This window comes from Pelodiscus sinensis, chromosome 3 (assembly GCF_049634645.1).
Source record: "Pelodiscus sinensis isolate JC-2024 chromosome 3, ASM4963464v1, whole genome shotgun sequence".
Classification (NCBI taxonomy): Eukaryota; Metazoa; Chordata; order Testudines; family Trionychidae; genus Pelodiscus; species Pelodiscus sinensis.
Window position 1 is genome coordinate 178384710 of NC_134713.1, and position 25429 is coordinate 178410138.

General features: G+C 39.0%; 1 long non-coding RNA gene across 1 annotated transcript in view; it reads left to right on the forward strand.

Annotated features, from left to right (window-relative positions):
• LOC142828064 (uncharacterized) overlaps positions 1 to 23458 on the forward strand; it is an 87855-nt gene extending 64397 nt beyond the window's left edge. The window contains exons 2-3 of the long non-coding RNA XR_012902995.1: positions 16436 to 16478; positions 21198 to 23458. This is a non-coding gene — a long non-coding RNA (uncharacterized LOC142828064). The remainder of the gene's footprint in view (positions 1 to 16435; positions 16479 to 21197) is intronic.
• Positions 23459 to 25429: the final 1971 nt, after the last annotated feature.

Consider the following 25429-nt stretch of genomic DNA (forward strand, 5'->3'; position numbering starts at 1 on the left):
AGTGTTTAGCAATGTAGCCAGTGAATTGTTGGATCCCCCTTTTCTATCCCAGACCAGAACATGCCTTGGTCCTAGGGATTTAAGCTCTGCAAGAAGTGCCTTAATCCTATGCCACGTGGTGATCCACATGCCTCCTGCCTTAAGTACCTTGGGGAGAGTTGTTAAGTGGAGAAGTGCAGGACCAGCAGGGGATTTAATTCCAGAAGAAAGAAGAGAGACTCTCACCTGAAGCTCCTCCTAATGGAATCAGCAGCCTCCGTTTACAGCACATTGGCGTTGGTGGGAGCATCATCACCAAGGCCCAGATCCAATATGGGGCACTGATCATAATCACCAGTGTCACATAAGAGACAAAAGGCAGAAAGGGGCTGCTCACCTGTGAGACTGCCAGGACGTCTGAAAGTTTGTCAACAAGCATCGCAGCTATGAACTCCAGCTCCAATTACTCCTCAGAGTTGGAGGCAGAATTCTATGCCTCCAGGTGGAGCTGGTACTGATCCAGATCCTGGCACCACTCCCAGCACCGCCTGTGAGGTGACACAGCCCAACAAGTGCCACCTATATCATGGCCACCCCAGTGGCAGGGGCTTTACCATCAGGCTCATGGCCAAGGCTGAAAGATGACTTCAGAGGCTTCAGGACCCTGTGGAACCCCGTCTGCTACATAAGTCTCCTGAGATCTAGGGGTACAGCTTGAGTCTAGGGATAAGGACCTGCAGCAGTCCAACCCACAGATTGGGACTGTTATTGTGCCACCCTCGGTAAAAGAAGTAACACTGCCGGTGGACATACATGAAACTGCCCCAGTGACCACCAGGGAACAGAAAGGGTAGGAGGACCTGATTCCTCCCCAATCATCTTCCTCATCCTTAGCAATGAGGCAATGATGGGTACAACTGCCTCTCTGCCTGCAGTGGACATCAGGGCCCATTGAGGCCTTCTTAGAAGGATGCATCAGCACTTGAATTTACAGACTGAGGAGGTCAGGGAGGACTCGGACCTGAAGATGGACCAAAGGACCCCCTAGAGTGGCCTTGCCTCTTATTAAAACCATTATAAACACCTCTAAGATGCTCTGGCAGACTCCGGCCCCTGTTCCACCAATGGCAAAAGGGGCAGAATTCTAGTATTTTGTGCCACAGAAGGGGTACAAGCACCTCTTTCCCCCTTCCCCAGCACATTGGTGGTGGATGCCATCAGTCATAAAGAAGAGCAAGGACAAGCGGATCCCACACCAAAGTCCAAGGAGCTAGACCTCTTCAATCAAAAGGTGTGTCCAGCTGCGGGGGCTCCAGTTTTGCATTGCCAACCAGTTCCCTGGCAGTATGCTTCCCTGTCCAAGTTCCAGGAGTTGTTGCCTATGGACTTCTGCTAAAAGTTCACTGCGATACTGGAGGAGGGGGAGGCAGTAGCCCAGACCTCTTCCCAGGTGGCCCTGGATTCTGCAGACTTGGCAACATGTACCATGGCCACTGCAATTGCTATGAAGAGAAGCTCGTGGCTTTGGGATGTCAGGGCTTCTGGCAGAGGTCCACAATACCATCCAGGACCTACCTTTTAACTGTGCTGGCCTTTCCACCAAGCAGATATTCTCATGATTATGCTGTCTAAAGGATTCTGGGCAACCCTTAAATCCCTACGAATCCACACTCTAGCACCACAGAGAAAGCCCTTCAAGCCTCAGCCTACTCCTCGCTTCTACTTTGGGAGCATGAGGCAGGACTTCAAATAGATGGTGGAGCAAAAACAACGGGAAGTAGCCATCACAATCCTCAGCCCCGGGCCAGTGCTCGTCTAAGCATTCCCGGTCTCTAAACCAAGGTATGCATGGGGATGGAGCCCAGCCCAACTCCCAGCTCCCTTTCCCCCCTTTATGCCCCACCTTTGCAATCCTGGGTCCAGATTTCCTCTGATCGCTGGGTCCTGAGCACAGTAGAGACCTTCACCGCATCCAGGTCTGTTCTTTCCAGCCCTCTCATCCTTTTTTTCCCATTTCTCTTTAAGGACCCTTTTCATCCTTCTCACTTTAGGGTGAAGTTCCTCAGGAGTTCCGGGGCAAGGGGTTCTTCTCCCAATATTTCCTCATTATCAAGGCCAAGGATGGGCCGAGGCCTATCCTAGGTCTGTGAGACCTCAATGCTTTCATAAAGAAAGTGAAGTTCTGCATGGTCTCCTTGGCCTCCATCATTCCATCCCTCGGAGGACTGTTACGCCACCTTTGACTTGAAGGCTATGTATTTCCATATCTCCATTATCCCAGCCCACAGATGGTTTCTTTGGTTTGTGGTCAGGAACCACAACTACCAGTTTATAGTGCCCCCATTCAGGTTCTCTGTTGCCCATTGGATATTCACAAAGTGCCTGGCAGTTGTAGCAGCCTTCCTCTGCAATCATCAAGTTCAAGTTTTCCCATACCTGGACAACCTGCTCATCAAGACCAACTTGTAAGCATAAGGGGAGGAACACTTGGTCCTTGCTCACACCACCTCTCTCATGTTAGGCCTTATCCTGAATATGCCCAAGTCCACACTGGCCCTTACGCAGAGATCAGAATTCATAAGGGCTCTCTTGTATTCTACTCAAGCCAGGGCATCACTGCCAAGTCCCATTTCCAAGCCCTCATCGTGAGCCTCTACCAGTTCCCCAGAACCACAACGCAGACAGCTGGTCACAGACACCTCAGAACTGGGCACTGTCAGAAAACAAGACAAGTGGTCCCAGGCAAAGCTATCACTGCATATCAGCATCAGGGAGTTGAGGGCAGTCTGTCTGGGGTGCCAGATAGTCCAAACTCACTTTGACGACAGATTTGTGTCAGTACTGATGGACAACACCACAATGATTTTCTATATAAACAGGGTGGTGCTCGTTCCTTTGCCCTGTGCCAAGAAGCCCTTAAGCTGTGAGATTCTGCCTCCCCCATTCAATCCACCTCCAGGTATCATATCAGCGGGGAGCTTAGAATGAGCTTCCTTGCATTGTGTTCCACAAAAACAAGATGTAACTGAGCCTGCACCTTGCATGTCTCCGTAAGAGATTCTCCTGGTTTCGTATGAATCAGGACATTTTCCTATTGTGTTCTTTCCTAAGCTGCATCCAATAACAAAGAATGCATGCTCCATTTCCTGGACATTCCGTGTGCTCTGGCCTTCTGTATCAAGTGCACAAAGTCAGTCTGGAAGTCTCCACAGCTCTTTATCATTATAGCAGACAGTATGAAGAGGCTTCCTGTCTCTTCCCAATGCATCTCATCCTGGTCATGTCGTCCATGAGGATGTGCTACAATTTGGTCAAGACTTCAGCCCCGGCATTGATGGTATAATCTACAGGAGCTCAAGTGCCTTCTGCTGCATTCCTAGCACAAGTGCCCATTCAGAACATATAAGAACATAAGAATGGTCATACTGGGTCAGACCAAAGGTCCATCTAGCCCAGTATCCTGTCTGCCGACAGTGGCCAATACCAGGTGCCCTAGAGGGAGGGATCATGACAGGTAATCCTCACGTGATCCCTCTCCTGTCACTCTCCTCCAGAGAAACAGAGGCCAGGGACACCATTCCTACCCATCCTGGCTAATAGCCATTGATGGACCTAACCACCATGAATCTATCTAGCACTTTTCTGAACCCTATTAAAGTATTAGCTTTCACCGCATCCTCTGGCAAGGAGTTCCACAGGTTGACTGTGCGCTGAGTGAAAAAAAAACTTCCTTTTGTTTGTTTTAAACCTGCTGCCTATTATTTTCAGGGCAGCTGTGTGGTCTTCCATCCATACCTTCACCTCACATTGTGCAATCACTTAGTAGACTGGAGATGACAGGGCCAATACCAGATGCCCCAGAAGGAGGGAACACAACAGGTAATCCTCACATGATTCCTCCCCTGTCACCCATTTCAAGACAGAGGGTAGGGACACCATTCCTACCCATCATGGCGTGTGGCTCGCACATACCTAATTAGAATGGACACAAGCAACATCTCAAAGAACAACAGTTACAAAAGGTAGGTAACTTTTTTCTTTTCATCTTGAAGTGTACCTTTCTAGTCCAATTAATTAATATTAATGTTGGGCCAGATGTTATTCTAGGAGGGAGAGAAAGTCCTGTGTGGGGGCAGCTGTGGGAATGGGCAAAGATTTTAGCTCTATAGTAGATTTCCAATGTATGTACGTACCTCAGCATATCCTCAGATGCCCAGTATCTCCATATAGATCCTTGATGTGCCTTCTGGCCAAAGGAACAATCGCTCCTGCAGAGTTGCACTCTTGATGGCCACCGATCTGTGTCTGCATAATACCTCCCTCCCTGATGTGCGTTGCAGTCTTGAAACAGATACTAGTGGACTTCATAGATAATGTCAATGCTAAAGCATTAGCTTTCCCTGGAAGCCCTATAGAGCCCAGACCTGTGACATTTCCAGCAGAAGAGCTTCTGCAGGATTCCAGGAATAGGGATCCATGCCCCACTGTGTGTGATACTGTTCACATCCCCTGTCAGGCAAGCCCAGGAATTTAAATTTGCTAATTCCACATCTGTGGCTGCATTGAGGAAATGTAGGAACAAAATGACAAATTAACCTAACAAAGTGTCTTAACAAATGTAATACTAGTATGCCATAGCTGTAATGAATAATTGTCATGCTTTTAATTTAAGTCGCTTATTCCAGAGAACTCTGATCACTGTACAGAAAATAATCTAACAGCAGCCATAACCGGCACATCTATTGTTCTGTTCAAATAATCGCAATAAGATGATGGCAATAATGATGCTATTCAGTTGAGCTTTGCAAGCCAGAGAAATACTATGCTTAAACTTACTGCTGAATAGAGTGCCTGGAACAATAAATAGTCATTCAAACAAGTAGAAACAAAAACTGTGGAGAGAAACTGTTTTGGAAAGGCAAACATTGAAAACTACAGCGGATGTGCTTACACATTAGAGAAAATGTGCTTTCAGTGTTGCTTGCTATAGTAGAGTGGGTTTCATTATGAAACTGTTCGTAGATCAGAGCTAAAACATGCAACCCGAGGCTTTGGTTGGCACACTGGAATTTTATTTAATGGATGCCTCTGCCAGCGTAATGATGAGAACTGCTGTGAGCTCTCAGAGCAATACCAACTGATAAGGGATATTTCTGTCTCGGATCCCTATCCTGCAAAGAGTTATGCACATGCTTAACTTTATGCACTGTAAGTAGTCCCCGCGGTCTCCTCAGTTTTTGTAAAGTTAAGCCTGTATATAGTCTTGGCAGGATCAGGGCATTACATACATTCTTTAACACTTCCTTTGAAAGCTAGCAGAGCCATGCATCAACTTCATTGTTGGACTGCTCTGTTTCTACGTTGTGCAGCCCTCCAAGTGCTACAGAAGGGTGGCCACAGACATACTGGAAAGGAGACAACTGCTAAGAATTAGGCAACACATGTGCTCTTTTCTCTGAAAAATGGGCCTTTTAAAAATATATATATAAATCGTAAAGAGATGCAGAGCCCAGTTCTGCTCTGTTTGTATAGAACTTCTAATGGCTTCAGTGGGAGCAGAATTAGGCAAAGGATGTGATTTAAAAGCCCCCAGGTTCTTCATATCTCACTGATATAGGATGGTTCATGCTCTTTTTTTTTAAAAATGAATCATAATTATAAAATGAAATAACATTGCCTTTGGTACGTTCATTACTGTAGTTACTGTGGCTCTGATACTGCGCCTCTTAGTCAAGCAAAATTCCCATTGACATCACTTGGGGCTACGTCTACACTGGCCCCTTCTTCGGAAGGGGCATGCTAATTTTGAACTTGGGAATAGGGAAATCCGCAGGGGATTTAAATACCCCCCGTGGGATTTAAATAAACATGGCCACCGCTTTTTTTTCCGGCTTGGGGAAAAGCCGGAAAAAAGCGTCTAGACTGGCGTGATCCTCCGGAATAAAGTCCTTTTCCGGAGGATCTCTTATTCCTACTTTGAAGTACTTTGAAGTAGGAATAAGAGATCCTCCGGAAAAGGGCTTTATTCTGGAGGATCGCACCAGTCTAGATGCTTTTTTCCGGCTTTTCCCCAAGCCGGAAAAAAAAGCAGCGGCCATGTTTATTTAAATCCCGCGGGGGATATTTAAATCCCCCGTGGATTTCCCTATTCCCAAGTTCAACATTAGCATGCCCCTTCTGAAGAAGGAGCCAGTGTAGACGTAGCCTTGGAGATTACTGGTGCAAGGACTGCAACAGGGCCCAGCCCTAGGTGCCTGAACTGCGATTAAAAAAAAGAAAGCTTCAGCTAGGGTAGTAAAATATGGTCTGTAATTTAGTGCATATGCCAGCAGTGTCTTTATACGTATTTAAATGAAACGCTTACAAGTCTTGCGTTGTACCTACCATGAGGAATACATCAAAACTGTGTTTCAGAACATTTTATGCAGTAACCACACTAAAACACTCAAAGGTGTACATTACATTAAGATAACACTCTTTTAGGGTCATTGAAGGCATCTGGCAGCGCTTTGTATCTCACAATGCACTTGAGACATTTATCTCACACTAACATATGTTTGTTTGTGTTTTATTATCTAATCATAAAATGGCATTTAAAATTGTGCTTTCTTATTAGCTCATAAGGTCATCTGGCCACACACATAGCTGTGTGTGTGAAATCCACTCAGCCCACCTCTGCAGCTGTGGAAGGGCCAAAATGCAGAGGAAATGCTGGAAATGCTGTGCAACATATGCTACCTAGCTCCAAAGTGCTTTTCCACAGGAACAAGTGGGATCAAACAGGGTGTGTGTTTGCCCCCTGTAGCTATGGGATAGCTACAGAGGTGCCCTGTCGCTTGACTGTTCCCCTGCACCATGGTGGTGTCACTTGTCCACAGTCCATTATGAAGACTCTCTTTGGTGTATAGGGTGGTATTTTTCACCCCACATCAACACCTAGAACTTTATCACTGGTGTCATTGCACATAGCTACTAATTTTACAAAGATCTGCACAGAATGCTCCTGTTCTGTAGGAGTGTTACCTACGTAGGGAATGCAGGACTGGGAAAAGAATCAGAATACAAGCAACTAACAAAAGGATTCTGCTGGAATAAATTTAGGGAAGAGTGAATGCTTAATAAATATTTTGCCAGTATGTTCTAAATTTATGTTTTAAGCCCCAATGCTACTAAAGACTTTGGGGGTGATGGGGAGGCTTTTGATTTCAGTGGAGGGAAAAAGGATATGCTTTCCTTTGCACTGTCAAGGCATGTGTGCTGTAACATGCTTGTGTGTGAATTAAAGCTCTTTCTCTGTAGTCTTCCTCCAACAGGAAAACCATAATCCTCTGACCACCATGAACCGTATCATTCCTATTATTAAACCTGGGGAGAGCAAGAGATGGACTTTGAAATCACAAAGATTTCAAAGTGAGAGAAGGGCTCCTTAAAATGCAGAGATGGGACAGTAGGAGGGAAATGCAGAGAAAATCACATAAACTTTACAAGTGGAATGAAGAGAAAGTGTATCCCAATTCAGATCAACTGCACTCTCCATGTCATCCCTCTCCATGGTCCAGCTGGGCCACCCATACTCGGGCCATCAGCTCTCAGCCATCATCTCTCTCAGGTGGAGACATACACTTCTCTACTTCCTGACTAGAGTATTCCCTGTTGGAAGCTTGGAATTACAATACATATGCAAATTCAATTCAATTACTAATGGGCTTAATCAAGATATGGGGAGGTGGACCCTTTATAACTGAAGGTGCTAACGGCTTTCTGAACGGCATTCTTCCGGCTGTACCAATCTGTCCACTGACTTTGATCAGATTTAGCACCCTTTCTCCTGATACTTTGTGTAGAGGTAGGGGGATGGGTGACAGAGCATCTATCTCGCCCCCCCTTCTCCTGTTTATTTCGAGTTTTCTTATCCCCCAGTCATAACTCCGTTCATCTGAAGAAGTGGGCACAAAAGCTCATGATACCATCTACATGTTTTATTAGTCTATAAAGTGCTACCAGACCATTTGATTGCTGTTTTTTTCTGTAACAGACTAACTCGGCTACCCCCTGAAGCTCCTTAAAGTAGAGTGTGAGTGATGAGATAGATGAGTCCCTGGGGTAGGGGTGGGCAATTGAGGCCCATGGGTTAGTCCCCACACTGTCACATTTACCTGCCCCTCCACAGGCATGGGGGATCACAGTTTCCATTGGCCGCAGATTGCCATTCAGAGCCAAAAGCACTTTTTGCGGAAAAGTGTCCGTGCCACTCTAGACGCGGTTTTGCACAAGAAAGCCCCGATCGCCATTTTCACGATCGGGGCTCTTTTGTGCAAAACAATACTGCGCTGTCTACACTGGCCTTGCGCAAGAGGGCTTTTGCCCGAACGGGAGCAGCATAGCATTTCCGCAAGAACACTGACAATCTTACATGAGATCGTCAGTGTTCTTGCGGAAATTCAAGAGGCCAGTGTAGACAGCTGGCAAGTTTTTCCGCAAAAGCAGCTGCTTTTGCGGAAAAACTTGTCAGTCTAGACGCAGCCAAACATTTTCAAGAGAAGAGCATGACCAGGCCCTAAAAACAGACAAAGGACAAGTAACTGTCAAGAGAGCTGCTTTAGGTCACTGGTTCAATTCTATCCCAGGACGTTATACCTGATAGTTCATTGCCCTTTTGAAGACACAGGAAATTGATGGTCTAGACCAGCGGTTCTCAAACTTTTTGGGCTCTAGAGCCCTTTACATGCGTAAAAATTTATGCGGCGCCCCAGCGGTCCACTGATTGTATGTGTTGTACCTATCGATGTTTCCAGTTTGTCAACCTCACAGAGCCCCTGGAGATGTCTGGGCTCCACGGAGCACAGTTTGAGAAACACTGGTCTAGACCCACTAGGGTGCCATTATCTGTGTCACCATTCATAGTCTTGTTAATAGTCTCAGCTCGGAGGCAAAGAAGTAAATAGGTATAGAAACTGAAATGCACTCTTTTCCACAGGGATGTGTATGCCCTCCAGTCTTCGGGGGTACATTGACAGAACTGGAGGTAGAAGCATGTCCTGCCAGTGACCATGCAGTATATTTTCTGTGGCTAGAATTTCTCTGCATATTCAGTTTTGAGAGGGGAGGGTGGGAATGGGAAATTGAGAAAGTTATTTGGACAGAAGGAAGAAGGGAAAGAGGTTGAAAGAGAGAGGGCAGAGATTTATATTGCTCTCAGATCATATATGGATCGAGAGATGTCATTGTGAGAGCTGCATGTAGAGCATTAAAGAGTTCAAACCTGGGGAATGCATCCAAATCAAGAAGGTCTAAGTGAGATTTTTTTTCCCTTTTAATGCAACAGAGTCAAAGTAACTTTGTAATCTGTCAAGAAAAATTGTGGTTTCATTTTAGAAAATTCTATTTAAGAAAATGGGATTATTTCTGGAGAGCTTTAAAGTATGCTGCCTTGGAGTTTAGTCTTTTTAAAGTTCTCTCATCTTTACTTTTGAGACATGTACAATTGTCATTTTATTTCTTGAGCTTACACAATTTCACAACATTACCTTTTAATTCATTATACAGTATTATGGAGCTGTTGAGGGAGACATAGCAGCTAGATTCATTTGAAATTCTAGGACAAATAGGCTTTAAAAAGCAAATGCATCCATTTTGACACTAATTATGTGTCTTTTCCACATGTCGTAGTATCTCATGTCACAAATTGCTCTCATTTGCTTCTCAGTGCAAAATGTGTGAGAGACGATGAGTGCAAAATGATATGCTTTAACCAGGTATAGAACAGGTCTAAAATCTACAAGAGGTCCTTGCAGCAAACAAAGCAAAGATAGTTTAGAAATCAAATTCTTAGACATGCAAAAGATAAAGACACTTTCAATGTATGTATTAATTATTGACAGAATCTAGATGTAGGTGTAAAGAACATTTCAACATGCACAGAAAGCTGAAGTAAATATTACAGGTACCTGATTAACGTTGCTCTTTCAGGTTCTTTGAGATTTAAATCCAGGAATGATACAGCTAGTTATGCATGTGATACCGATGGTTGGATAACATCTCTAAAAGATGTCTATCCAAGCTGTTTTTAAAAACAATAACAACCTATTGGAGTTAAAATAGCTTTTCTCACTCTACACCTTCTCCACCACTTAGGCAAACACAAAAGATTTGAGTGAATTGGAGAAATCTTGTGTTGTTGAGCTACCATTGGTGATAGAGAATGGACAACACTAACATGGCTCTTGTGTACCTAATCCTGTAACAGTATCACAAGTCATTTGGAACCACTTGGTGTTTCTGGTCTTCTCCGCATAGAACAGTTCTTTCACTGGCTAGAAGTAAAAATGGGAGAGATAAGAAATGTACTAAGAATAGCTCATTAAAATTAATGGAAACATTTGGTTTTTTTATTTTAAATATACTACACCCAGCCTGCTTACATTATACATAGGCATCTTTAGTATGTCAAAAGAATTTTAAACTGCAAATTTTTTTTTCACCTGTGCTGCAGAATTCAAACCTGGCATGCTTTACACGTAATGTAGTTTGACAGTTCATTTGAAATAAATGTGCCGATAACCCTTAAAAGTGGTAATAAAATACTCTTTGCTCTACTGTACAGATGATTAATACCACTAAAGTAATTAAATTCCATTAGGCTGGGGTTCACGTACCCAAGGAATTGGTGCCAGGATTTAGCAGATCTCCAGTGAGGACAAAAGACTAATGCCTTTTAAAGCCATGTTTCACAAGTAAAATCCCAGGAAAGTCTATATTAACTTAGGACATCTGCTTGTTGTGATTGTTGGAGCTATTGATGCATTGGATCATTAGCAGGGTAGCGTAAACTACTGTTTTCCTGTTGACAAGGATCTCTCACCAGGAGCTGCTAGCTTTCTGCAAAGGGAGAGAAGCAAAGCAGGGCAGCCAAGCTGGGTCGTATGCATGGGCTTTGACTTACAGAATTATTGCTAACTGTATAGTCTCTGATGGTAGGAAACAGCATTTTGCCCCCAGCCATTTTTCCCAAGATCAGAGCCAAAGTAACTCTGTCTCCTGCTGTTTTGTAGCTGTAGATTCTTAAAGACTGGCATTATTGTAGTCGATGAACAGTTTGCCCCCTTTCAGATGGCTGCAGTAATGACCCACAGGGGAGGCAGTGGTTAGGCAGTGCTGACAATGTGACCAGGTGCTGCAACATAAGCATTTCATTAAATATTGAAGCAATGGTTTTCAGTTACAGTGGCAAAAAGGAAATTTGGTCTATGTCCAAATATGTGGCTATTTTTTTTCTTTCAACCTCTTCTAATCACATTATTTTTTGCATGACCTTTCTGCTGCTAATTAGCTGCTGTCTTGAAAAGCATTGTGGGTAATATATCTAAGGTAATTCAGCATTCCACTTTACACAGTGGTAATCATTCTTAATGTATGAATGATTTATTTACTGACTATTTTATTTGCAATTTTAAAACATGCAAACCATAAAGACACTCTTATTATTACTATATTTCAGATCTACCAAAACATGAAAGGAATTTAGGTTTTTGTAGAAAAGATACATGGCAGGGACTGGTATCATCACTATATAAACCACTATAAATGTGCAATGAGGGGATGAGTGCAGAGTGTGTCATTAGCAGGTGCAAAACAGGTCTAAAGACTCAGTCCTATCATCATATAGCTGGGCATGCTGCCTTTTGTGTGTCATAAAATAAGCTACTCTAGATGAGTGCAAGAGATAATATGACAAGAAACATCAGTGCTTACTGGTATATATATATCCATGGGTCTCCATGCTGAATCAAGCCCTGCATTAGAAGAAAATCAAGCAAATCCTCAGCTATAAAAACATAAGCACTATAACCATTCTTTGAATACATACATTCATTTGAGAATGTAAATTATCAAAACAATACCACACACATTATCTTTGCACTTTATGTTCACATGTCCTTGCCATCCTGTTTTTAAAAATGCATTATTCCCTCTCCCTATGTCTTTTTGTATGGAAATACTTGGATCTTTAAAAAAAAAAAAAAAAGTTGAGACAAGGCCTTGAGAACATTCTAATACTTTAATGTACAGCCACTGCATGATGCAGAATGTAAAACTGAACAGTGGACAATGCTCTACTAACTTAGTAACTAATAGACTGAAATAGGTGAGAACCAAAGACCGAACTTTCTACTGATCAAAAGGATGCATTTGGCATCTGTATTTCCTTCTCTATTTTTAATTCTCGCCTGTTCAAAACACATATTTCAAATTCTCTAAATTTCTGCTAAGTGGGATCTCTTTCAAGGATTGCACATAATTTTGTCGTCTTCAATATATTTATTACCCATGCTTTTCTCCCATACAGATTGTTCTGTAAATGAGAAGCTACATGTTAAGGTGTTTTTTCTCGTTTAAAAGGAACTTAAAGGTACCCCCATAGACAAAGACATATTTTTAGAAAGACACATTGTTACACAGAAAAATGAATAAGCATATGTCATTTAATTATGCATATATTTTAAATATATATTATATTAGAATATCCTTGTTAGTATATGTGTGTGTACACACCCTGAAAAAGTCTGATTGAGGGAAGGATCTAACTCACAAATGATTATTTACCCATTTCCGGCTTGATAAGTGTCCAGTTAGTTGAGAAATTTTTACATATTCTATTTTAAATACTTTACATGTCATGATAGCATTTTCCTAATGGTAGCAGAGGTAAAGTACTTGTAAGAATGACGGTCCCCTTCTTTCTTGTATTTCTCTCTGAGAAAAGTCTTCCCTTTTATACATTTTAAAGAAAGGAAAAATTACCTCTTGTTGAAAAAGGAGAGAAAAGGGGGGAGAGAGTGTTTGAATCCATCAGTCCTTACCTCATCAAGATTGTTTAAATCCATTATGTTCTTATTTGATATTCTGTTGCTTACTTAGGAGGCTGAAAATTGGCTGTTGTCCTGAGAAAGTTTAATATAAAAAGAACAATTGGTTACGTTTTTAGGGTTAAACAAATAATAAAGAAATCATAGAACGAGGTCTTTTCTCTACCATGCTTCAGAGCAGAAAAGCTGATTTGCATACAATATAAACATTGGAAAAACAAATTTGTGATACTTCTACAATTAGGTTCATTAAATGATGCCTTCCTGAGATGTAATAGGCCTGATTCCATGCTTACATAAACAAGTGAAAATGTGTGGCATGTAATTTAATGGAAACAAATACAATTACACTGATACAAGTGCAAAATCAAGAACAAGGATTTGGGTTTTTACAGAACATTTTCAAAGATTCCACATAATCAAAGGGAAAGCAGCTGGACAATCTGAAGGTTTTCCTTTTGTTGTTGTTGGTTTTTGTGTTGTAATATTTGGATCATATGCATTGATGTGTCTTGCCTTGGTAATTGTAACTAATAAGAATACTACTACTGCTACTGGAGCCTAATTCACCACTGCATGACTCTATTTTTACAGTGGTGTAATTCTGCCAAAATCAATGGCATTACACTGGTGTAAAATGACTTGAGTAACAGTGGTGAAGCTGTCCTTTTAAGTTTGAGATCGCTTGTGATTTGCTATGGTTATGGCCTATAGCCTGGCTACATAAGACAAAGATTCCAATCTTCTATTTATGTCAGGAGTTCTCTCAATATTCCTTTTTATTGATTATAGAATAGCCTTCCATCTCTTGATTGTTGAAGAAGAAATATTCCAATTTTCTTTTCTGAAAGGTTGAAAAAAATTTGGTTTATATCTGAACTAGTCACAATTGTTAGGATGCATTTTTATAAAGATGTTAACAGGTCAGCAGAGGGACATACAATGCAGTGTGTGTATAACAGTCAAGCTTTTGTGAGATCTCATAATGGTGCATCAATCCTATACCAAAATAAATCACACTCTGAACCCCAATAAAACAGTTAAAACCGGATCCTCTACTTTACCTTTTTTTTCCCTGTTATCTTTTGCTGTGTTCTTTTGAGACTTGGAAACTCTGACTAGGATCAAGAAGGCTAGAGTTTAGCTTTCTTCACACCTCCGTAGGCCGCTACAAATCACAAACAGAAAAAGGAAAAAATGATAGGACTTTGTTACCTCTTTGTTGTAGGAGTATCACTCTTCATACACCGTTATCAAGTATCTCCACAATAATGGATCAGTCATAATGTCTGTACACCTATTCTGAGTTATTCACCCCTTTTATGTATTAATAAATGTGTCTGATTGCAATGGGAAAGGTTCCAGGAATCTTTGTAGCTGTCTATTTCAGTCCGTGAGAAGAAGCCAAAATGCAGATGTTTTTACCAGACAAAGACATTTCCCATTATTTATTGTATTATATCTCATTTTAGGATTTGGGACACAGAAGCAGATACTAATGGTTCTAAGAACCAAAGATTATGGCATTTGTGTTGCTCTATAAGAAAACAAGGAGAGGGGACCAACACTGCTGTAAAACACAGAAACTTCATTTTGGTTTTAATGTCTCACCTTGTGTGCATGCCTTTTTAGCTCTTCTGTAATAAACTTCCAACGTTGATGAGTTATGGATGTGAAGAAACCAGGGGGCTGTTTTTTGTCTCAGGGTGCACGTTTGCCGCTTTGCCATTCTTTTACATTTTCATTCTTCATGCTGATGAGTCAGTGCAGATTTATATTACCATGTTATTATGGATAGTATAGACTGAGTCTCCTTGAAAGTAATGGCATGTGATTGCTTACCCCATTACTTTCAATGGGACTAAGTCTATGTCATCCTTTGGGACTCAATCCCATTGAAAGTAATAGTCTGAGACTGCCCACATCGTTACTGTGCTTTAAATTGGATTGAATTTATACTGATCTGCAGAGGCCTGCCACAAAAGCCTCATTTTTAAGACATAAACTTGATAAAAGTTTTTTGTCAGTGCATGGAAAGTTTAACCGCTAGTTTAAAAAGTGTGTTTGTAATTATTGAAAAGGTCATTTTTTATTGTTCAGGCTCTTTAACATTTGCCCCTTAACTGTTAAAGAGACCCCTGGAGGAACACTTATGTGAAATAATTTCTCTCCCTTAATTCTTCCTTTAATATTGTTCTAGTTCTTTTAGAAAAGATGCTTTTGTCACTTTTGCTTGGTACTTTTGCAGAGCACTCAAGTAGCTAATGTCGGTGACTTTTCATTTTCTCAAACCTTTGAAATATCTCCTTTTTTAAATGCACATAAATAATAATGGATTACTTAGGAAGGAAATTATCTATTGTTCCTACCTGCATGGAAGAATCTTTAATCCTGTTAGCATAAAGTACAAGCCTGGTAAAAACATTTAAGTTACAGAAAAATAAATGTATCTTTGTGTAGCAACCCTTTCTCTGAATCTAATGTTATAGATTTACTAAGTTTATTTGGAACAAGAGCTTTACTTATTCCTTTATTAATATGAGCAGCTAATATTGCTTTAGAAACTCACAGTGCATTTTTATATTTTTATGCTGCCACCAAATGCAATGAGATAAACATGCAATTCATTCTGAAAAGATTAATGTTATGATGATAATGCATTGGCTAAAACTGAGTAAAATTCTGATTTTACTTAAAGTTGTGATTTATCCTAGGAAAAGTTGATGGATGAAATGAGCATATTTAGTTTAGGATTCAAAGAGGAGTACATGTTTCTTTTGTTTGTATGTATATATATATATGTGTGTGTGTGTGTTTACACAATCAGTATCATGGAAGAGATCTGTATATGTCTTTAGTACATATGCCATTCATTTCTACCAAATCCATACTGTAGAATAAAATATACAGTAGCTACCTTATTTAATATATAATGCATCATACAATATCATATAAGAATGAACCTATCCTTTTAGGAAATCACCATGACATAATTCATTTCAAAACAGATCACAGCCCCACAGCTATTACTAGTGATTTAGTAATTGAATCAGCAGCAGCATTTCATACACACTCATATTTATTAAAACCCTTCAGAAGCATTTGAACATATTCCAGTTCGATGGAATGAATGAAAAACATGCCTTTAAGGGGCAGTGTGTACTTTGTTTTTTGCTTATTAGAGAGATTGCTATATGGACAAGTGTCCTAGCTAGTCATGAGTCACTGTAACACAAAAAAATAAAACAAAATATGCTCACAGCCACCTAGCAAAGCCATATTCTCTACTTTCTCTCGTGTATAATAATAGAAATATTCTCTCATGTAATCTTATCTATAATAAATATGAGCATGTTACGTATAGATCATGTGTATATAAGAATTTTGTATATACACACACATCTATACATTTGCATCTTTATATATTTTGTATGCTAGCTATGCACTTTATTACACTTATTAGTTTTTCATTTATTACTGCAGTAATGCCCAGAGGTCTGACTCAGGATTAGCGCTCCATTGTGTTAGGTATGGTATAAACACAAATGAGGAATCTGTTTGTAGAAGGCATTTTTTTTATATGTTTGCAGGGCGGTTGCTATCAAGTGGAACCCCGGATATGAGAGTCACCAGGTGGGTGAAATACCTTTTTTATTTTTTTAACTAACTTCTATTGGTGGAAAGGACAAATTTTCAAGCTTCACAAACCTCTTTTTCAGATCTGGGAAAATAACCAGTGTGTCTAAAATGTGGGGACAACTTGTCAAGTCTGAGGGGCTCATTTATGCTGTAGGAGCCCACTTAAATCTACATTACATTTACAAATATAATATTATAAATAGATGAAGTAATATCCCTGGCCAGCCCCTCAATATAATCATAGTTTAGTTAGGTGATTTCTTACAAGGGTTGTGGCAAAGAGGGATCATGAGGCACTGCAGTATCTTGTTAAATCTAAATATTTTGCAACTACAGCTTCCAGCCATTGGATTTGGCCCTATTGGGAAAGTAAGTTTCACTTGTCTAAGCCAAGGTTTTGGTTGTTGTTATGTCAGCACAGTAGCATTCTCTTCTCGTCCGTCAAGGAACTTATCCTTGGCCGGATGCCATTATTGACCTACTACTGTTTCCTTCAGAGATCCAATCCTTGACCCTGTTATTGCCTTCTGCAAAGCTCATTATTGAGTTGTGTCAAGCTGAGGGAATAACTTTCAATTAATAATTTATTCAGTGAATGTATCCTGTTTTTCTGCATATAGGATATCCCCATTCAGATTGTGATTTCCTCAACTGTGTTTCTTGTTTGCATTTATTTGACTAATGCTATTATAATCTATCTCCCCCTCCCCCACAATGATTTGACGGTGAATATTTTAAAAGCAAGGTTGGTTACTGAGTTGTAATTGGTTGGATAAGTCTCTCGGCCTTTTAAAGGATAAGATCATGTATAGTTTCTGTTCCTTGATTGTATGAGACCACATGCACTCCTGGCATGAAAAAATGCACAAGTGAATTTATGATTCTGCAAATGTTTATGGGTGTGACAAGTAGCCCGCATCATTTAAAGACAGTCAAATGTTTGTGGAGAGTGACTCCAGAACGGTGCGAAATAGCAAAATAAATTCATGCAAAGAGGCTGAACAAATGTTCACTGAAATTGAATTGTGCTCTAATTGTGGCTCAGTGAATTGCAACAGAGTACAGCTAACTATGGTAAATTTATATACCCCATCCTATTAGTGTAATTGCCTAAATATTAATTTTAAAAATTAACATTAGAAGAATTCTTTAATATGAAGTTATCTAAGGATAGGGATGTACCACAGAAACTCAATTTGAATGATATTGCAATTGTCCATATCAGACTGAAACTGTAGAAATTACTATATAGGGCTCCATTTAGGAAAGAATCCTTATTCAGTAAAACAGGAAAAGGAAATGCTTAATGCTAAGCATGAACTTACACCCCATTAGAGTCAGTGGTTCTTAAGCACATGCTTAAGATTAAGTTCTTTACCGAATCAGAGTCAGCAGTGGAGTCACTCCCTAAAATGACAGTAAAAGCTAATAATCTAGCAATACCATATAACAAGCAATACATGGCATTCAGTGCACATCTTAAGATTTTCAACTTTAACAGTGTATTTATCATACACTTCATAATTCAGTAAGTGTAATCGGAGTTTAAATAATATATTGAGGTGACAGTTGTCATAAATGTATATTCAAAGCAAATTTTGAGATGTGGTTTCAACAACAATACTTTGTTTTTGTTGCTGATTTTTATATATGATCCATGGAAATTTTAAATTAAGGTAGGTGTCACCTTTAATTTATTGTTAGGTAGAAAGCACACTTATTTTGTACTCGGAGGATTTATTCAACTTAACTCTGTAATTGCTAGCAATATACAAGCTCATTATATTACAATTTAGTGCATTTAGCACCAGCTGTTATGGAGTTAATGGGAGAGCCAGTAGAAAATGATATATAGCACATAATGTATTTAACATGGATGTGATCATAACATTAAAAATACACCTTCTTTGAATCTACATATATGTACATTTTAAAATTATTGTACATTTATTTATCTGTGCAATATTTTAAAGGATAGCTGAGTTACCTTACAAACCACATTATTTGACATAATGTGAAATCTTACATCCAAAATACTCTAAAATACCGTGTGGTATAATTATTCTCTAACATGTTAGAATAATTATCTTATAATAGATCATAGTTCTCGCTATATCTATCCATATATGCCAGATAAACTCCTATCACAAGAGGAAAGTTGCAGTTCTTTTAATTATTATCTAGGACTTGAGAGTAATGTGGGAAAAATTGTTGAATGTTCTTCTTGGTGTATTAAAGGATGATCTGTGAATGATTATTACTGTACATTTTTTTAAAAACACAAATAAGTAGACAAACCCTTTTAATACACCTAAAGAGGGTAATACACCTTACAAACTCTGGTAAGGGAAAAGTCAGATTAAAAAAAAGAAACTTCTACTAACTTTCACAAATGTTCAGACACACAAAAATCAGAAGTAAAAAATTGGTCCCTTCTCCATAGAGGGAGCCTCACTGAGGTGGATGAGACACAGACTTTTCAGGATGAAACCCCAAATACAGACAAGTTATTGTGATACAAATTGTGCAGCTCTGTCTTCATGTTTACACTGTTTTTAAAGAGTAGTTGCCATGGTAACATAGCATTTCAATATGAGGATTAGAGATTAAAAATCCGGTTTCTACAGCACTTGAATACCCATCTGTACATACACTTCTGACATGAACTCTTAGGGTGCATGAAATGTGTCTATTTTTTCTAGTGTTCATAGAATGCATGTTTTGTTTTTCATAAGGATTAAATCCCAAATAGTTCTCTCAAAATTAATATTTTTCCCTGAGACGAACACGATTCTTTTAAAAAGGGGAGATAAGGTATTCTTATTTTAAGCAAATATTAACATAAGTATGAACATCTATATTTTGACATAGGTAAACTCAGATGGTTTTTGAAAATTTGCCCTATAGGAAGCAGTTGTGCAACCAGTAGATTTCCTCCTTATTGCTGATCCATTCTTCCTGTCTAATCTTCACATGTATTTGTACTGTATCATGATTTCTGAGGCCCTGATTCATCCTTATTCAAGAGAGTATTTATGAATTTAGGTTCCATTCAGCGATTCCAGAGGAGCTCAACAACATGCCTGACATGCTCTCCTGAAGCAGAATCTAGGTACCTTTCAGAAAGCAATCTTTCATGTTTTAGTATTATTTCTTCTTTCTCTCAACAAGTGGTAAAATGTTCTTCATCTTGCTTACTTTCATCCATCAGGATCTCTTGATTGGGATATTTTTTCCATTTCTGTACCCATCTTATCTTTCCTGCCCCAAACCTCGGAGGAATTTGAGGTATAGTGAAGAGAAGATTTTATACATTGTCCTGAATGTGGCAGGATTTGTATCTTTTTGAATACTTTATATTGGTCCAGGAGTGAACAAAGCACTATATGCCTTCCTTTTCTTCACAAATGTCACTTTTTCTGAAACGTTCCACTGTTACTCTTGATTGTATTTGCAGTATTGCCAACTCCAAGCATTCACCTCTTCAACCTATTAAGTTGCATCATGAGGTTTAGCAACTTAACTTTTAGATAAGAATATAAAGTAAGATTCTAATGCAGTTCCTTCAGTCCTGAAACTGGAAGAAGAACATCAGATGTTGAGTGCTTGGGATAGAATCTGAAGGTTTGCAATATCATCAACACCTGACTTTCAAAAATCTCGAGTCAGGCTCCATCAGTCATGAGATTGGCTTAAAAATGATGGTTCTTTTAGTTTCTGAACTTTGCAGGCTACACCAGAGTCACATTTTCCATCTTTTTTAGGCTAGAAACATTAATTCAAAAAAGTGTGGGACTGGGTTTCTCTGGTAACCACCTGACTCCAGGAGCTGGGCATTAAAGAAACCCCACAAATATTGTGGGACTGCATTTATTATAGTAAATTCTGGTCATGGAGGACAAGATGGTTCCTAGAGTGGGCTGAGCCTACCTCATTGTGGGCTTTGATGATCAAGACCTGGACTTTGAATTTGGTTCAGTATACAGTGGGCAGCTAGTGTGGTTCCTGAAGTACCTGGATGATGTGTTTGCATCAGCTTGTCCTGCTTTGCAGGCAGGCAGGCTGCCACACTTGGTACAAGCTGGAGCTTTTCTGGACATAATTCTTACATGAAGAAGTTTACAGTGCATAAAATCATATTACCAGATTAAAAATGTTTTCCTCACCAGACATTGAGGGGTTCAGTCTGGCTTCTGGTAAGACAGATTTTATCTGTTTTAATTAGCTTAAAGTATGTTTTCATTTATCATATTGTGCTGAGTACATCTAGTACTGGAGGCCTGAAGAACATGGTAAGATATTGCACTTAGGTTAAAACAAGGAAGAGCTAATTAGAAACAGTGAAATAACTATAATATATTAATATTTATGTTTTATATTATGTAGGTTATAGAAGTTGGGTTAATATAAAATGGTACTTAATAGAATTGCTAGAGCTGTCTGATAACATTTTCATACAGTGGTCAGGGCATTGAAAAGGGATTTTGCTAGAAATCTACATTACAATAAAATGTTTCCTGCTGTGAGAGATTGTGCAAATGTGGGGGGGGGGGGAAGCCCTGGACATTTTAGTGTCATTCCCTGTTGTTTACATAGGAATGCTATTCCTTTCATGTTCTAGTTCACTTGGAAAAGTGCCTGTCAGTAATGCAGAATGACATGTATTTTTATGTCTTTTAATGAATGCAGTTCTTTTATTTTTATTGCTTGAAGATCACAGAAGATCTTTGCATAAGGGTGGATCCTGCACCATTGAAGTCAATGGGAGTTTTGCTGTTAGCTTTCGTGGGAACAGAATCAGTGAAAAAGGGTTGTCTTTCCTTATAATGACTGGGCTACATTATTCCGTTTCGAGGTGGCAACTTGGTCCACGGGATCCTTTTCTATGGGAGAGTGCTCCAGGATTGATGTTTATTCCACCCACATAAAGTTTGTTATAGCATTCAGGTTCTGTACTGGCAGAGTGTAGAAATGTTGGTGAGTGTGCGGTGAAATCCAGTTTCCTGACTAAAGCCACAAGTTTGCCTATAAACTAGAAAAAGTAGCCAGAGCTCCTCTGGGCTACTTGCATGAGGTGTTGGGACAATGGGATCTGCATTCGCATTTAAGATTGATGGCCCTCTTCTAGTCTCCTGCTTTGTGGCTTTCCACATCACCTGGGGTTGTGCAGACATCTACTCTCCCTGCAGTCTCCCCATTACAGCTCGTATGGAGGCTTAGGTAGTTCCGAGGACCTTGCACTGGCCCACTGCACTAGGACTCAGTTTCTCCCTCTGATGCTAACCTTGGTCCATGAATGGAATCACTGTACCCTATTTCAGTTGCCAGATGTCCTTTGTTCATACATTCCTACTCTCTCACATCACTAAATTAAATTGGACAGTTTTTGTAAATGCTTAATCCAGAAACTGGATTTGCCAAAATTCAAATTAATTGGTGGTCACTCATCTAATTACCCTATTCCCAATGCCCATCTTACTTCCTGGAATGTATATATAATAAGTGTAGAAAATAAAGACCGCTAAGATTTTGACTCTTAAATAGCATTTCTGTGAGTAAGTGGCAGAATCCTGACTTCGGAGTTTTCATTTGCTTTTAAGAATTTTGATAGTTCTAGTTTGCTGGGACAGTGAATACATTTATATATAAATGGATTATTTGCTATTCATATTTGCTGATTCTTGAGCAATTCGAGGACCTTTCATAAAATGTTGTATTCCTTCGAAGAAATAGTATCTCTCCGAGTAAAAATGTGGAAGGTAAACATGGGGATGGTTCCCACAATTCTTGCCAGAAAAGCACAGAAAAAACACTGTTAACATACAGGCATCTTTGAGACTTTTGGGTCCGCCTCAGCTCTCAGGAACCTGTACCTCTGTGTCATACAGTGTCAGTGAATTAGACCAGTATTTTAATTTTTGGCATGCACATGATCTGACCAAGTGATTATAAAGATTTAGATCTTAACTATTATAATCTAAGCAGGTTACTAGCAAGTGTTTGTAAATTGGGTATATATTGATTTGTCACCCTGCCAGTACATACCTATTCTATGTTCCACTGCCATTTGTATAAGCAAATGTTATGTTATGCTTTCAATTGTTATTCTTAAAGATTGTTTTTAAAATACTTTTTAAAAAACAGGTTATAGGGTAATATAATTTTTCTTGACATTTAACTCATAATTTTTCGAGATTTTCTGTTTTTTTTCTGTATAGTATTAAAAGAATATATTAAATAAAGTAGTAGAAATGTTGAAGCACAATAATTTTACTTTTCTTAAATACAGTAACTAGTTTATTTAATAATATAACATGGTTTGAATTAGTTAAAATGTGTTAAAATTTCAGTGCTCTTTTGAACGTTCATTCGGAATAGCACATAATGACTCTATGTAATATCAAATTTGGACTTGTCCAGGGCAGATTTTACATATTTATATAATCCAAATAGTTTATTGCATAGTAGTGTAACACCATTCAGAAAAATAGAAAATTAGGAAAAGTATGTCTATATATGTAAACAAACTGTAAGTATACATGCAATATAAGTACAATGTGTATATATAATACGTAGAATAGGTGTACTGAAATTTTCTTATAATGTTCAAATTATGGAGTAATGTATATAGTGAAATATAATATGTGTTATAAATAAAGAGATATATTCTGCTCTGGTTCTGGATGTTCATAATTAGAGATGATTTTCAATAGATAATTTTTATAACATATGGAGCTCAACTATGCTTAAAGTTATCAGGGTCCAGGAACTCGTTTAGGACACTTGATGTGTGCCTTGTGTTTTGCTTGTTGGGAACCATGTTTTGTATAATGGTGTATTAGGTCAGCGCAAAAGTATATTTTAATGTTTTTTATATCCGTGTCAGTTTTGCCTGAGAACAAGGACTGTATAATTTATCCCTAAATCTGTTAAAAATAAATAGCTTTTTTTGGTTTAATGTAAAATTAGAATGAATAAACATAGTAAAGCTCAGACTCATCCTAGTGGCTGTTTGAAAATTCCATAGGTGCGGCACAAAGGAATGACCATCATTTCAGTGAAAAATGTGCATAGGTATTTTCAACAAGGAATGAAAAGCAGAACTAGAAAAGTGAAATAACAATAGAGTTCTTTCTTTCTTTCTTTCTTTCTTTCTTTCTTTCTTTCTTTCTTTCTTTCTTTCTTTCTTTCTTTCTTTCTTTCTTTCTTTCTTTCTTTCTTTCTTTCTTTCTTTCTTTCTTTCTTTCTTTCTTTCTTTCTTTCTTTCTTTCTCATTGCATTAAAAAGAATAAACCGATTTTCTACATTTCCCCCCTATTTTCTTGTCATGGATATATTAGCATTACATGATGCATACTAATTATAAAGTTGGCTGTAACAAGAATTCCTCTTGTGAATCCATTTAAGAACTGATTGTTTACTATCTTTTTCTGTAAGTATAAAATTTTAATTATGCCACTGACAGGAACTGTGCGTGATACAGTGCTCTACATTTATCACTGGGAGAGGGCCAGTTGCAGAGCTGTTTGACTTTGGAGAAATCCTGATGCGTTTGCAATGTTGAGCAGCAGGTGCCACATTATTATGTACAGAAAAGCAATTAGGAAGCATATTGGATGAATGGGGAGTGCATTAATATTAGCAAGTACATTTGTCAGTGGTTTTGATGCGAGTCTTTTTCTTTTCTTTATGCAACATTAAGATTGTGGCTCTCATAAATTCTCCCCTTAAATTGCCATCTGTTCCCTTGTCATGCAGTAGTGAGGTAGAGAAAAGTTTTCTTGACAAAATGAAAAGAATTTCTTTTATTTAAAGTAGAAGCAAAGGAGCTTATACAAAGTAGGAGAATTGTAGGTTATGTAATTGAGCTTTGCATGTGTTAAGTAATTACCTTTGAATGTAACATTAACTGTGGAATAGTCAGATTTTTTTCCCCAGATTTCATTTTTCAATCATTTACCGTGTTTTTAAAAATACAGTATGAAACAATTCTAACTAGATTATACTGGATTCTTATTCTGCAGACGTTATTTATGCAAAATGGGAATTTTGCCTGATCAGTGTTTGCAGGCATAGTCCATTGGTCCATGATCAGACAAACATAGGAGACAATCTTCTCATGTTACCAGAAGGGAAAAATATGTCAGAATTTAGTTCCCATTTTGAAAAAGGTAATACTGACTTTGGTGTTGTCAATAGCAAGCTGCTCAATGTCTTAATGGAACTTGTTGAACTCTCTGTGAAAAGCTTTGAAATATTTCTTTTACATTCAATTTTATTTTTATAACAGTTTCTAAATTTCAGCTTATTTTTCTTGCAAGGTGATTTTTGAGGAAGACTCTCCCCAATACTATGGCTAGCTTGCTGACTGAGAAGGATGCCGAGGTTTGGGAGGAAAAATGGAATATGGAAAATATTTGTAAAAAGCATAAATATACTTTTCTGGAGAGAGAAGACAGTGTAAAATGTTTTCGGGTATCTCTAACTCTCATAATTTATCAATGTACCTTTGTGGCAGAAAAAAGAACTGGTAGATACCACTGATGTATCTCTATATTTCATGTATTGGGTCTGTTCACCACTGCTCCATCCCTCTGGTTTTACCCTGGTAGAAATCTGTTGACCGATGGATTCACATGGGTCTAAAACTGAAGTAACGCAGTAGAGAATCAGAACCATTGTCTGAATCAGGCATGGAGTTGTCATCTAGGTCCAATCTTCACATGCTCTTCAGTTCTGTGTGAGTGCCTAGCAGTCAACCTCTGAAAATCAGTCCTGCTTCAGAGCCATATCAGTAGTGGAACTTAACATCTTTTCCTTCTGTGTCTTTCCTCTTCTCCCATTGAGCAAATTCTTCAAAGACCAAGGAGATCTGTTTTAGAGATAACTTGAACTAAAGAACTGGCAGCATGAGTTACAAGTGGCAGCAGCAACACTCCAGTGAT